Here is a 16,424-nt window from a genome sequence, read left to right as displayed (position 1 = left end):
GTTATCCTGAGTAGATCTTGGCTGCATCCCTATCTACACTGGACTGCCACTGATTGAGTGTGTGTGCAGGGGAGGGATGGGGAAGATTAAATCTACATTTTTCTTATCCTTCTGGGTTTGTGTAAATAATGATATAAAACTTGCAAGAAAATTTTCACCCAAGCTTTCTAGATATAAACTCCAAGCCAAGCAGATGTGGTAGGAAGGATGGGAGCAAGACTGGCCAGCGGAAAAATGAAAAGATATACTTCCTTGCTTGGCGAAGGCACCCCCTTGCACTGTTCAAGGACCTGGGTCTCCCTGTCTCAGACAAAACATGTGATAAAAGCATTTCCTTCAACATAAAGGGAGTCCCACAAAGAACCTGCTCCCATCACTCAAGCTGCCTATTATCCATCCATTAACTTCCTCTCTCCTTCCTGAATCTCTCTCTTCCACCTTTTCCTGAATGGACAATTTCCCCAGGAGACAGCAAGGCACTGGTAGCCTCTTGCAGTGAATATCACCAGATAGAATGCACAATCATAGCCATTTCCTTCCCTACATCCTCACAGGGGCTTCCCTGGTGGCTCAATTGGTAAAGAATCTGCTTTGAATGCAGGAGACCCAGGTTTGATCCCTTGGTTGGGAAGATCCCGGAGAAGGGAATGGGAACCCATGCCAGTACTCTTGCCTGGAAAATCTCATGGACAGAGAGCCTGGCAGACTATAGTCTATGGGGTCACGAGAGTCGGACACAACTTGGCGAGTAAACCACCACGTATCCCCCCAGCTGGCTGGAGGAGAGGGGACAGTCTATCCTAAGGTTGGAGGACATCACCCAAGATTCCACTCAGGACTGCAGTTTGATAACCTTTAAAACATTTTTTTTGTTTGTTTGTTTGCCTTAGAGTAACTTAAAAATGAAATATTGTATAATATTTCTCTTGTCCTGAAATTTTCCAATAAAACTTCATTCTTCAAGTAAGGTTTTTATCTATTTTGCTACTTTAATTATCCCTTCCCTTACAACATAAATGTAACTTTGATCTAATTATTCTTTGTGTGTATTGGTGCCTTATCTTACTTTGAATACAAGGCTCTCCTATACTAATTTAACTCAATGATGTGTCAGTCAATCTTTTCCTAGTCTTAGATTTCTCTCTGTGCCTTGGAGAGGAGGAAACAAAATAATAATAGGTCACAATAGGAAAATAGAAGTGTGCACAAATGTGCAAAAAATAAAAGATTACTCTCACTACACAGAGATAACCAATGTTAATTTTTGGTATGTGTCTTTCTAATTTTTTTCTGTGTGTGTATATATATATATATATATTTCAAGCAAAATGAAAATTAATTACCCTAAATTATATTGTGGACTGCCTTCTCATCATATTTCTTAAAAATACAGCTTTTTATCTTTAAATGTATAAGTATGTATCTTCTAAGAATTTAGTACATTTGTTAAATTTCATTTATATAAAAATGTACATTCAGTAATTGATGTAATTATTTGATGATATTTAATAAACAGTCCATATTAAAAATTCCTAAATTAGTCTTATAATGTTTCTTACGACTCTTTTTTTTTCCTTCAGCATCCAGAAATAATATAGGATCATGTATTAAAAGTAATTGGTTTGGAAAACATAGTTCTTAATGGGGAGTGATATTTTACCATTTGAGTATCCCTAATTTGTTTAATCATTTCCCTACTGTGGGACATTTAGATTGTTCTCCATTTGTAGCTATTTCATGACCGGCACTGTGATGAACGCACATATTCATAAACCTTTGGGTACATTTCTAATTATTCCCCAGGAATATCTCTGCAGGTGGGAAAACTGCCTGCGGACCCTGTGGGCACGTGTTTGAAGGCCATAACATCCCTCTACAAAATTTAATGTGCACGGCAGGGAGTCCAGAATGTCTTACTCACCGGCATTTCTGAAGAAGCAGACACAGCTTTAAGACAAGTGAAAGAACATGTTTTTCTGTGCCCTATGGTCTTGCCAGAGGCACTGTATTTATGCCCCCAGAAAAATCTATCCTGGGAGGAATTGGGGAGCAGCAGTTGGGCTCTGAAACTAGATAGTCCTTGGTTGGAGCTCTTAACTTCACAAAGTCATGTTTCAACTTCCCCAAGTTATTTTAACTCTCAGAGCCTTGCTGTGCTGTGTTGTGCTTAGTCCCTCAGTCATGTCTGACGCTTTGTGACCCCGTGGACTGTATCCCGCCAGGCTCCTCTTGTCCACGGGATTCTCCAGGCAGGAATACTGAAGTGGGTTTCTAGGCTCGCGTCCAGGGGATCTTCCTGACTCAGGGATCGAACCCAGGTCTCCCGCATTATAGGTGATTCTTTACCAGCTGAGCCACCAGGGAAGCCCAACACGACACTCAGTGAGCGCACCTGAACACGCTCAGATGTGCCCATGTGTGCTCGGAATTCCTGTTCGTAGAGCTGCGGGAAGCCGCGCTCCCCAAACCGCGGAGCGGTTGGGCGGGGTGGGCGGAGCGGAGGCCGGGGCGCCGCGTGGCCGGCGGAGGCGCGGGTGTCCCGGCGGCGCGTGGGCGCCAGGGGCCGGGGGCGCTTACTACACGGGAACCGCGGCTGCGACTCCCGCAGGCCCGTGAGCTGCCTCCCCGACGGCACGACTTCCATCGCCCGGAGCGCGTCGCCAGGCACCATCGGATGAGGTAGGCGGTGTGGCGAGGAGCCCGCGACGCCGGCCGGGCCTGGGGTCCCGCGCCCCCGCCGAGCCCTTCCACCTCCCGGGCGGGTCTCCATCCCGGAGGCCGGGCGCCCCCGGCCGGGACGAGCTCCCCCCCGGATCCCCTGTGTCTCGTGAGTTGGGGCGCCGTCTGGGCTCCGGGGTCGCAGCCACCCTAGGCCCTTTGTCTCCCCCGTCCCACCTCGGGAAACCTCATTTCTAACTCAGGCCCGGTTTCCTCCTGTGGCAGGAAATTAATCTACTTTTTCGGTTTCGGTGAATTAGCCAGTAATTTGTGTAAACGACGTAGCATACATTCTAAAACCGAAGTCTGTCCAACACGTGGTAGCTGATAGATGTCCGGGTATTTTGAGGACCCTAAAAGCCCAGACTTTGCCTGCCTGACATGAATTTTACTCATTCAACAAATGTTGAGCATCTACCCATCATATTGTGCTTGGCGTTGAGGATGTAATGGCGAAAGCAGCCCTGGTCTTTGTATGCTTGTTACGCCTTCAACTAAAAACACAAGAAATAAATTCGTTTTCTGTCAAAGAGGAAAGACGCTCCAAACAAGGAACGCCATTTCAAGTTCTACTTAAGGCTTGATAACAACCTCCTCTGGTATGGCTTGCCTTTGCCTGTAGAACAACACGGGCATTTTGCATACCAAGGAAAGGATGATAAAAATGAAATTTGTTGAAGCTGATGAAATGTTTGTACTTTTGCATTGTTGGAACAGTGGTGAAGTCTTGGGCTGTTCCTTGCTACTCTTTGCAAGAGTTTATCTGCCTGTATGTCAGAAGGGAGAAGAATGCTGTGACTCAGGTGGTGAACACTATCAGTTAATGTGGCTTAAAATGCTGTAAAGCACATGCTTTGTAAGTTGATTCAGAGTGAAGATAGATGCAGTGGAGTTTGGTTATGAATGTCCATTTAGGGCCCAGGTTTGGCCTCCCCTCAGCGCTCAACATCATACATACGTGTCTGTACAGCTGATATGAGTATAGCTGATAAAGAGCAAGCTCCACCCTCTGATACACAATCCCAACAGGCAGGGAATTACTTTTGACCTCATCACTAGTATTTAAATTGGTTTCTGCTGTCATCAGTGGGACAATTCCTTCGAGAAAAGAATTGTGTTGAAATAGAATGATAATAGTAATAATGATGAAAGCAAATGCTTATAGCACTTACTCTTTGTATGGGATTATCCTAAATCCTTGAACACATTTACTCATTCTCACAACAATCCAGAGATATAGTTACCATTGTTATGACCAGTTTCTAGGTGGGAAAATGAAGCACAGAGAGGTTGCTTGACTTTGACCATGTTCAAAGAGCCAGCAAGGAGTAGAAATAGAATTTGAACCCAAGTGGTCTGGCTCCAAGTCTGTTATTTTTAACCATTATCATAGTTGGAGAAGAAAATGTATCCTTCACATACTAAATGTACAGCAGTGTTCTTTTGAACTCTTCAGGAGTTGAACAGATAATTTGATCTTTCTTACTAGCTCCTTAATGAAGATGCAAAGAGTAAGTCTTTAAAAGGGGCATGCTGTGGAAGACTCATCGATGCAGTTGTGTCTGCTAGAAATCACATTCTATTTTATGCACCTCTTTTCAGTTTTACCACCTTTATCTTCCATTTATGGATGGTATCTTGGCTGCCTGGGTTCAGATTCTTTCCCTTTTCCTAGAAGCATGGCCCTCTCAGGGCTGTACCCCAGCTTTCCACCCTGATGACTGATTATCACACCTTCATGCTTAGGTAATTAAGCCATTGCTTTGAAGCTTCTTTAGGGCATTGATGAAACAGAGGCAGAGAGAACACCTGTGACTTGAAGTATTTTCTATGCGTATGTGTTTTCTCTCTACTAAGATTATATTCTGTTGGATAATGTATCCCAGGTGGAAAATATTTTCTCACGTTTATTAAACATCTGTTGTAGGCGAAGTATTGTGTATAATGTTTATGCTACTGTGAAAAGGTTAAAGGAGTTGCCCAATGCCACAGGTTTGTCAAGTGGAAGAGGCCAGGTGTACAATATCCACCTAGCTGTACTGACTTCAGAGTCTGTTTTCTTTAACCACTGGGCTTTGTTTTTCTTCAGTAGAAATTAAGTGAAGAATCCAGTTTGTTTGATAAAACGTTTGCATTTGAGGGAGGTTGTGGCACATAATTGGAGAAGGCAATCGCACCCCTCTCCTGTACTCTTGCCTGGAAAACCCCATGGGTGGAGGAGCCTGGTAGGCTGCAGTCCATGGGGTTGCTAAGAGTTGGACACGGCCGAGCAACTTCCCTTTCACTTTTCACTTTCATGCATTGGAGAAGGAAATGGCAACCCACTCCAGTGTTCTTGCCTGGAGAATTCCAGGGATGGGGGAGCCTGGTGGGCTGCCGTCTATGGGGTCGCACAGAGTCGGACACGACTGAAGCGACTTAGCAGCAGCAGCAGCAGTGGCACATAGTGGGGAAAGAACAGTGAATCCCTTGGCTTTTATTGATTTATTATTTTAAATTAATTAATTAGGCTGTGCCGGGTCTTAGTTGTGGCACACGGGATTGTTGATCTTTGTTGAGGCGTACAGGATCTTTAGTTGTGGCATTCAAACTCTTAGTTGGCAGCAGGTGGAGTCTAGTTCCCTAACCAGGGATGGAACCCCGGCCCCCTCTGTTGGAAGTGCAGAGTCTTGGCCACTGCATCACCAGGCAAGTCCCTTCCTTGGCTTTTAGAGACAGAAAATCAGTTTTTTTGACAGATTCAGACTGCATGAAGGGTTTTTACAGTGATTGTCATATATATAAAATAATGGAAGTGAGAAATGACATCACTTTATATCTAGAAAAGACTGGAGATCAAGAACATAGGACCAAGTATTGAGCTTTGGAAGAAATCCTCAGGTTAGCTTAAAGCAGCAGCAGATCAGAAGGGTAGAAGAATATCAAATAAAAGTCTGTTGGAAAAAGTATTTGAATTAAGAGAAGTCATCGATGTACTGGGAACTGTTGTACTATTTTAATGTACCGAATTCATTCATAACGAATTTCTAAGAGAAAAATCACAGGTGGGAAGGAATAAGATGCTACGTTACACTCAATTTTTTTTTTTCCTTCCCATGTTTGAGTTTCCTTCTTCTCTTTCTTCATTCTGCATTTAGTTGACCAAGTAAGTGGAAAAACATTTACTTTTGGGGGGCACAAAATTTAAGATCTTACAATGATAGCAAAATGTAGGCATAAAACAGAGGATAACATATAATAAAACCATGTTCTTGGTTGTTAAGTGACTAGAGGATACCACCAGTATTTTAAACCAAATATTAATACTCTGGGTTCTCAACCAATAGCTTTCTCCCTGTGAAGATTTGCGGATTATCTCATTGTTTTTGGTTGTTAAGTAGCCAGAGGGTACCAATGATATTTCTAATCAAGTATCAGTACTCTGGATCCTCAGATAACCAGTAGTTTTCTCAATATAGCTCAGGATTTGCTGACTGACTCATCTAGAGGTCTATCAGTATGTTCCTGACAGTCTGGTTTGATTGGATAGAGTTTCAGTGTCTTGGTTAGCATGTTTAGAATATTAATAAAAAGCTAGTGAATGGATCAAGGCTAGACTGATTAGAAATTCAAGAATTATAAAGAATAAAATAAAAAAGAATTCCCAGAGTTTTATATTTTGTATATGTTTATCCCCTTAGTACAATTTAGAAAGATCTTTTTAAAAAGAGACTCAAGATTCTTTGTCTTTTCCTTCTACTGAAATCTACACAGGGACAGCCTTGAGGGCTGCTCCTGTACATTATCTGAGAGAAACAAACACTGTTTGAAAAAGTTGGTAGTTAAGAAACTTACTATTAAATGACTGGAAACAAAGGGAAGGAAAACAGTTTAGTGGATTTGGGCCAGTGCTGACCAGCTAATTGTTTTGCATGCTAATTAAGATTTAATGAGAGGGAAAAAACCAGTGAGCTGAAAGGGCATCTTATTTAAATAAAGAAACCCACTCAAATATTTGTATACACATTTTAAATAGAAACAGTGAAACCAACATGCTAATTTCAAATTGGTGACCTTTAGGTTGTTGTGTAGCAGTTAAGTGTTGTAACAAAGATAAGCCCAAAATACTGTGGATTAAATAGTGGAGAAAGTTTCCTTTTTTCTTAAGGTAACAGCGCTTGCTGATTAAGTGGTCTCTGCTCCACAGATTCACGCACACTTGTGACTAGCAAAGTGTCTCTGGCACCGCTTGGGACATGGCTTCCAACTCAGTTTCCGAATAAGTTTGCACCAAATTGAGGAAAGCAGTTTTAGCTTTGGAATTTGATAATGTACATAAGCAATTATGGAATCAACACTAAAACCATGTAATTTAAGCATGAATAAGTAATTAAAAGCAAAATTTAAAAAGCAATTATAAAGATATAAGGTGAAAGAATTCTTATGTATTTTTTCATGTTCTTGGTTTTTTATTTTAGTTTTTAGGAACTTTTTATTGGAGTATAGTTGATTTACAATGTTGTGTTAGTTTCTGCTGTACAGCAAAGTGAATCAGCCACGCATATACATATATCCACTCTCTTCTAGACTCCATTCCCATACTGGTATTTACAGAGCACCAAATAGAGTTCCCTGTGCTATACAGTAGGCTCTTATTAGTTATCTTTTATATATAGTAGTGTGTATATGTCAATCCCAGCTTCCCAATTTATGCCCCCTAAGTTATATATGTATTTTAAATTTATGATTCCTTAACTCTGCATCTATTTTGTGACAACTACGCCTTAAATAATAACAGGATGGCTTAGAAGTCTAGGAATAAGTAGCTAAAACAGCTCCCATGTCCAATAGCAGCAAGGTTAGAGATGTTGGACTTCAACCCAGTACCCAGCTACCGGTTAGCTCCGGGAGTCAGTGATGGATAGGGAAGCCTGGTGTGCTGCAGTCCATGGGGTCACAAAGAGTTGGACATGACTGAGCGACTGAACTGAACTAGGGATGTTGGAAGTGATGGCAGGGATGAGGAGGGGATGAGGAGTTGGGAAGAGGGGAGGCCCTGTGCTCTCTGGGAAGAGAAGAGCAAGATAATATATTGCCATTATGGTTGTTAAGATGATGAGACAAAGGCACTGGAGGCAGCAGCATGAGTTCTGCACTCAAAACACCACTTTCTGTCTCATCCAGGACCTACTCTGCTAGCCTAGCCCCAGGATCTCTCCCCATTAGTTGTAACTAGATTAGGCCTCTGTAAGCCCTGCGCTGCACTTTCCTTCTCACCTTCCTTTTTGCAAAACACATCCTCATATGGACATGCTTTCTTCTGGGCTTGCTCCCTGTAATCCCTTAGTACACTTACCTGCCTCTCTGCAGTCAGCATTAAGTGAAAAGTGTTACTCAGCCGTGCCCGACTCTTTGAGGCCCTATGGACTGTGGCCCGCCAGGCACCTCTGTCCATGGAATTCTCCAGGCGACAGTAATGGAGTGGGTTGCCATCCCCTTCTCCAGAGGATCTTCCCAACCCAGGAATGGAACCCGGGTTGCCTGCATTGCAGGTGGATCCTTTATTCTCCGAGTCACCAGGCAAGTCCTCACAGTCAGCATTATGCAGGATGCAAAAACTAGTGCTTCTTGTTTGTTCTCAGGATAAACTGGTTCAGACGTACAAGTTACATGCAGCAGGGGCTTGTGGCTGATCAGTGTAAGAGATGCGAATCTGATTCCCCCTTTGGATGCTCTCAACTTCTCTTCAGGGTACTATGACTGAGAAACACGGGTTGGAAATTCTCTATAGCAGGAACAGTATTGCTTGAGAAAGTCTTAAGGCTTTTCTGTTGACAACTGGTTGCTGCGTTGAACTCATACTCCACACATATTTGTAATGTCTTCATTTAAGTTCTTTTCAAAGGAAGGATTAAAAAAAAACAAAAAAAACGGACTTTATTCTTTAGAACTGTTTTAGGTTAGCAGCACAATTAAGCAGAAAATAGAGATTTTCCCATATATCCCCCTGACACCCTCACACGCACAGCCTCCCCCACCATCAAGATTCCCCAGCAGAGTGGTACCTTTCCTATAACTGATGGACCTACATTGACACGTTATTGTTACCTAAAGCTCAGAGTTGACGTTAGGGTTCACTCTTGCTGTTGTACATTCTATGGGTTTTGACAAATGTGTAATGACAGGTATCTACTGTTGTGGTGTCATGCAAAATAGCTTCCCTGCCCTAAAAATTCTCTGAGCTCTGCTTACTCATCTCTCCTTACCTAAATCCTGGCAACCACTGACCTTCTTCCTGTCGTCATTGTTCAGTCGCTAAATCATGTCTGACTCTTGACAACCCCATGGACTGTAGCCCACCAGGCTCCTCTGTCCATGGGATTCTCCAGGCAAGAATGAAAGTGAAAGTGAAGTCGCTCAGTTGTGTCAGACTCTTTGTGACCCCCACCATGGACTGTAGCCTACCAGGCTCCTCCATCTGTGGGATTTTCCAGGCAAGAATACTGGAGTGGGTTGCCATTGCCTTCTCCAGGAGATCTTCCCCACCCAGGGGTCGAACCTGCGTCTACTGCATTGTACACAGATGCTTTACCGTCTGAGCCACCGGAGTGCATAGCCATTCCTTTCTTCAGGAGATCTTCCTAGCCCAGAGATCGAACCCATGTCTCCTGCTTGACAGGCGGGTTCTTTCCCACTGAGCCACCTGGGAAGCCCCTCTTTACTGCCTACATAGTAATTTATTTGCTTATTTATTTTCTTTGACTGCACTGAGTTTTAATTGTGGCATACGGGATCTAGTTCCCCTACCAGGGATGGAAGCCAGCCCCCCTGCATTGGGCGCTCAGAGTCTTAGCCATTGGGCTACATGGGACGTCCCACTGTCTCCATAGTTTTGCTTTTTCCAGAGTTTCATATGGTTGGAATCATACCTACAGTGTGTAGGTAGATGTTTTTGAACCAGAAATTCAGTGGAAGGCTCAGAGGTTAAAGCATCTGTTTGCAATGTGGGAGACCTGGGTTCGATCCCTGAATCGGGAAGATTCCCTGGAGAAGGATTTGGCAACCGACTCCAGCATTCTTGCCTGGAGAATCCCATGGGTGGAGGAGCCTGGTGGGCTACAGTCCACAGGGTTGCAAAGACTTGGACACAACTGAGCGACTTCACTTTCACTTTACTTCATACTGTGATAGACTGCTTCCTTGCTTCCATTTCCTCTTGCGTCTCCCTGAGACATCTTCCCACTCTCTTCTCCATTTTACCTTTAATGTAGGGGAATGATTCTTAGTTCTCAACATCTGTCCAGTGATACCCAGAGATGCCTGAAAAGTGAAAACAACTTGTGCGTAGTAGTTTGATAGGCTACTGTCCTTTGGCTTATCTCCCTTAGGAGGATCTTATCAGAACACTCATACACAAATATGTTCAGTTTTGCTATAATGCTTGTTTTGAAAATGCAAATTTGTTCCAACACAATGGATGTATCAGATAATAATTCGAGCATAACAGAAATCTCATGTTTGCTTATGCATGATTTCATCCACAAGAAACACTAGGCAAACGCAGTAAACTGCATTCAGCTAAGCCTAGCCAGCAAGGAATGCACAGAGCAGGAACACACACACCCACACACCCACACACACCCACACACCCACACACACCCACACACCCACACACACCCACACACCCACACACACCCACACACACCCACACACACCCACACCCACCTCAAATCTCTGCCAGCTACCTGCATTCACTACACATGTTACAAGCCACATCGTTAACCTTTGGAGTCCATCCTTCCATCTGAGTCCCCTCCTTTCCTCTCCCTCCTGGTGACTCTCCTTTCACCACTTCACAGTAACTCACAAGTTGCAATCTTTCTGATGCCTGTGTCCACAAGCACACCATAAGGCTTTTCAAGGTAAAGTGTCGTATTTATTGCAACCCATTTATGTATTTCTTAACCATTCAACAAGCGAAAAACTGTGCTCCTATATTTATTAGAATTCTATTTTTTTAAATGTGTCACTGAAAAAGTTTTTAAATATTATGTCCATAAACCTTTAAGCCCTGTGGTTTTTATGTGGTGATTTTTAGGAACACATATGTAGCATCCTAGCAGAACTGACTGTATATGACAGGATGTTAAAATGGAGCTCCTTTCTTTCAGGCTTCCACTGAGGATCAAGATCATCTATGTGACAATTTCCTCATTTTTCCTTGTGTTAAACTTGCAAAGAAGTTGGAAAAAAAATAGCTTTTTCGTTTACTCTTGCTTTAGGTGGGCCAGTGTTAAAAGCTGATGCAGCTGGAGGTTTATTGGGAAGTTGCAGGCTTTCTTTGGAGAAAGAAAGTACACAGGTCCCAAGCACACAAGTTATTCTTGTGACTTGTATTCCCTGATGACTCAGATGGTAAAGAATCCACCTGCAATGCAGGAGACCCTGGTTCCATCCCTGGGTTGGGAAGATCCCCTGGAGAAGGGAATGGCAACCTGCTCCAGTATTCTTGCCTGGAGAAGCCCCATGGTCAGAGGAGCCTGGCAGGTTACAGTCCATAGGGTCACAAAGAGTTGAACACAGTTGAGCAACTAACACTACTACTACCATCCCCCTTTTGTGGGAGAAGGATAGCACTTACTTGCCCTCACCTCATGCCTGGTAAGAGGGATTTTGGATGATTGCGATCCATAAAGCTCGTGATTGCACATGGGATGGTGTCAGCCTCATGCTTGAAAGCCTACAGCCTGGCTGTTGTGGTCTGAACCACACTGATCAATACTCCCCCACCTCCTTTTTATTTATTTTATTTTTTAACTTTACAATATTGTATTGGTTTTACCATATATCAAAATGAATCTGCCACAGGTATACATGTGTTCCCCATCCTGAACCCTCCTCCCTCCCCATACCATCCCTCTGGGTCGTCCCAGTGCACCAGCCCCAAGCATCCGGTATCATGCATCGAACCTGGACTGGCGACTCATTTCATATATGATATTATTCATGTTTCAATGCCATTGTCCCAAATCATCCCACCCTCTCCCTCTCCCACAGAGTCCAAAAGACTGTTCTATACATCAGTGTCTCTTTTGCTGTTTCATATACAGGGTTATTGTTACCATCTTTCTAAATTCCGTATATATGCGTTAGTATACTATATTGGTGTTTTTCTTTCTGGCTTCACTCTGTATAATAGGCTCCAGTTTCGTCCACCTCATTAGAACTGATTCAAATGTATTCTTTTTAATGGCTGAGTAATACTCCATTATGTATATGTACCACAGCTTTCTTATCCATTCATCTACTGATGGACATCTAGGTTGCTTCCATGTCCTGGCTATTACAAACAGTGCTGCGATGAACATTGGGGTACACATGTCTCTTTCAATTCTGGTTTCCTCAGTGTGTATGCCCAGGAGTGGGATTGCTGGATCATAAGGCAGTTCTATTTCCAGTTTTTTAAGGAATCTCCACACTGTTCTCCATAGTGGCTGTACTAGTTTGCATTCCCACCAACAGTGTAAGAGGGTTCCCTTTTCTCCACATCCTCTCCAGCATTTATTGCTTGTAGACTTTTGGATCGCAGCCATTCTGACTGGCGTGAAATGGTACCTCATAGTGGTTTTGATTTGCATTTCTCTGATAATGAGTGATGTTGAGCATCTTTTCATGTGTTTGTTAGCCATCTGTATGTCTTCTTTGGATAAATGTCTATTTAATTCTTTGGCCCGTTTTTTGATTGGGTCATTTATTTTTCTGGAATTGAGCTGTAGGAGTTGCTTGTATATTTTTGAGATTAGTTGTTTGTCAGTTGCTTCATTTGCTATTTTCTCCCATTCTGAAGGCTATCTTTTCACCTTGCTTATAGTTTCCTTTGTTGTGCAGAAGCTTTTAAGTTTAATTAGGTCCCATTTGTTTATTTTTGCTTTTATTTCCAATATTCTGGGAGGTGGGTCATAGAGGATCCTGCTGTGATGTATGTCGGAGACTGTTTTGCCTATGTTCTCCTGTAGGAGTTTTATAGTTTCTGGTCTTACGTTTAGATCTTTAATCCATTTGGACTTTGTTTTTGTGTATGGTGTTAGAAAGTATTCTAGTTTCATTCTTTTACAAGTGGTTGACCAGATTTCCCAGCACCACTTGTTAAAGAGATTGTCTTTAATCCATTGTATATTCTTGCCTCCTTTGTCAAAGATAAGGTGTCCATAGGTGCGTGGGTTTATCTCTGGGCTTTCTATTTTGTTCCATTGATCTATATTTCTGTCTTTGTGCCAGTACCATACTGTCTTGATGACTGTGGCTTTGTAGTAGAGCCTGAAGTCAGGCAGGTTGATTCCTCCAGTTCCATTTTTCTTTCTCAAGATTGCTTTGGCTATTCGGGGTTTTTTGTATTCCCCACCCCCTTTTTAAAAAAGTTTTATTTATTGATTGATTTATGGCTGTACTGGGTCTTCACTGCTGTGCGGGCTTTTCTCTAGTTGTGGCAAGTGGGGGCTCCTCTCTCCTTCTGGTGCACAGGTTTCTCATTGCGGTGGCCTCTCATTGCAGCAGAGCATGGGGTGTAGGGTGTGTGGGCTTCAGTAGCTGAACGCTCCCTTCTGTATATCCTGCCACAGCTGTCTGAAGTAACCATTTAGTGGAGTGTGTCATAGACTATGGGCTTCCCTGGTGGCTCCGACAGTAAAGAAGTTGCCTGCAAGGCAGAAGACCTGGGTTCGATTCCTGGGTCAGGAAGATCCCCTGGAGGAGGGCATAGCAACCCACTCCAGTATTCTTGCCTGGAGAATCTCATGGACGGAGGAGCCTGGTGGGCTTCATGGGGTCGCAAAGAGTCAGACATGACTAAGTGATTAAGCCCGTCATAGACTATGAGAAGAACTGGAAATGATGGCCAGGGGAATTGTGGAGAAGACGTCAGGATTAAGCAGAGGTCAGAAGGGAGAAATGATACTACTCTCTTGGCCTTGAAGATGAAGAAAAGGGCTACAAGCCAAGGAATGTATGTGGCTTCTAGAGGTGGGAAAAGTCAGAGAAACAGGTTTTCCTCTAGATTTTCCAGAAGGAAAGCCGGCTTACCCACACCATGATTTTAATCTAGGAAAAAAGGATTTTAGACTGTTGATTGCCAGAACTGTGAGATGAGAAACTTGTGTTATTTTAAATCACCGGGTTTGTGGTTATTCATTACAGCAGAGATAGAAAACGAATACTTAAGTGTATATTCAGCGGAGAAGGAGAAGGTGAGGGAAGGACCTTCACTTCTTACCTGAAAGCAATTTGTCCACTGAGTGCCAGCTTAGCTCCAGGGGCTGAGGCAACCTCTCTCCGGACCAGAACAGGCACCTCGGTGCCTTGAGACCATCTGGTGGAGCCCCAGCCAGTGGCCCAGGGGACTCATTCCAGGCAGACACACTGTATTGATCCTGTTTATGACATATTCTAGTTGCTATTGGCAAAATACCTTTCTTCTGGGAGTAAAATGACGTGTTTACAAGCAAAATTGGAGGCATAAAAGATTTTCAGTAAACTCCTTAGGGCTCATTAGAATTGGGGTCTATTTTATGCACTCTGGTTTGGGTAGATCCTTCTATGATTGGAAGGCCAATTCCAAGCAGCCCATTGTACCAGTAACAGGGAAAGTTGCTGGGAGCACTTGTGTGTGAAAAGATGTTAGAAGTGTGCAAGCTGAGTGGAAGGACAGATTTGGCGAGCTCAGTGGGTTTGTGCAATTTTGGGCTGTGATGGAGTCAGTAAGTGAAAAGTTAGGAAAGAGTGTCTTCTCCCCTGTCTCCTCCTTTTCCTTCTCTATTTCTTTTCCCACTTGACTCTGCATTTAGATTTCACTGATGTAACAGAAATATGGTTTATCTTCGGTTGGAATGCTAAAATCAGTTTTACTCCCTGCCTCTCACCTTTCTTTACTTTTTAACTTACTGTGAAATGGAAATCCAGGAGAGCTGGACTGGATTCCAAGTCCTTCACGCTTAGCTGGGTGGCTGGGTCCAGGTCTGCTACATGCTAAATGTACGCCAAATGTTGCTTTTGGTCTGGTTCTTCTTTCATAATAATACCATAGTGATGGGCACACAATTCAAAGAACAGAACACAGTCTTGGAAAGTACTGCTATAGGTTCAAGCCAAGAAAATGCACTGACAGGTTAGCCCCACATGTGAGATGTCAGTGATGTCCGTGGTCTGGATGATCCAAGAGAGAACTGGCTCCAGAAAGGTCTAACGTAGCTCTATTCAGATAGGAAAAGGGAAGTAATATTACTGTATCTCAACTGTGTCCCTGGTACTGATTAAAATGCAGAGCACATACTTTTTTTTACTTTTTGCAATGTTTGAGTTATGCCATGATGTAAGTTTTTCAAGTAGCACAATCTTAGCACCTCATGTAATTTAGGATTTTTTCGCCCTTTTTTTTGGCTGGGTGGTATGCATGGGATCTTTGTTCCCCTATTTGGGATTGAACTGATGCCCCCTACGGTGGAAGCACAGAGTCTTAACCACTGGACTATCAGGGGAGTCTTTTTTTTTTTTTTTCCAGGGAAGTCTTAGTTTGTGTGTGAGTGTGTGAAAGTCGCTCAGTTGTGTCTGACTCTTTGCAACCCCATGGACTATACAGTCCATAGAATTCTCTGGGCCAGAATACTGGAATGGGATCGAACCCAGGTCTCCCACATTGCAGGCAGATTGTTTACCAGCTGGATCTTCCCAACCCAGGGATCGAACCCAGGTCTCCTACATTGCAGGTGGATTCTTTACCAGCTGAGCCACAAGGGAAGCTCAAGTATACTGGAGTGGGTAGCCTGTCCCTTCTCCAGTGGATCTTCCCGGCCCAGGAATTGAACCGGGGTCTCCTGCATTGCCAACTGAGCTATCAGGGATGCATATTAATTTAGGCTCTTAATAAAGGTTGGGGCTTCCCTAGTGGCTCAGATTGTAAAGCATCTGCCTCCAAAGATGGAGACCTGGGTTCGATCCCTGGGTCGAGAAGATTCCCCTGGAGAAGGAAATGGCAACCCACTCCAGTATTCTTGCCTGAAAAATTCCATGGACAGAGGATCCTGGCGGCCTACAGTCCATGGGGTTGCAGAGTCGGACACGACTGACGCGACTTAGCAGCAGCAGCAATAGGAATTTGGAATCAGTATGGGGTTTGAATTTTTCCTTGGTTTCTTAGAAAGTTTTTGACCTCAGTTTTTTCTTTTTAGACTTTTCAAGTCTTATTTATTCAGCTGACCTTTTGTTGAGTCCCTCTGTTGGGTCCACTGCTGGGCTGTCCTGAAGGAATAACAAAGGGCAGAATCCCTTCCCTGCAGAGGGAACTGGCAGCTTTTAGTGTCCCCAAGTGTCAAAATTTAGATTATGATACCCATCTTGCAGGGTGTTGTGAGGATTAAATGAGATAACTTTTTATGAGAATGCTTCACATTTAGAAGAAACTCAATAAATGTTAATTTCTTTCCTTCCCTAGTGGCAGCTTAGTGGGAAGGAAATTTTTCAGCTGGGAAATCTTTATTTGTGCTTCTCAAATAATACTAACACTGCCTTGAGGATGACTGGCTTTGAATAACAGCTATGGAAACAATATTAGAATGAAGGTAATCATAGATTGGTGAAAATTATAGTGAGATTTTGGCCAATCCAACATTTGAAGATAATCTTATTTTAGTCAGTCAGTTAAGTTGCTCAGTCGTGTCTGACTCTTTGTGACCCCA

The sequence above is a fragment of the Bos mutus genome, chromosome 27, assembly GCF_027580195.1.
Source record: "Bos mutus isolate GX-2022 chromosome 27, NWIPB_WYAK_1.1, whole genome shotgun sequence".
Taxonomy (NCBI): Eukaryota; Metazoa; Chordata; class Mammalia; order Artiodactyla; family Bovidae; genus Bos; species Bos mutus.
The sequence above is the reverse complement of the archived record's forward strand: the minus strand, read 5'-3'. Positions refer to the sequence as shown.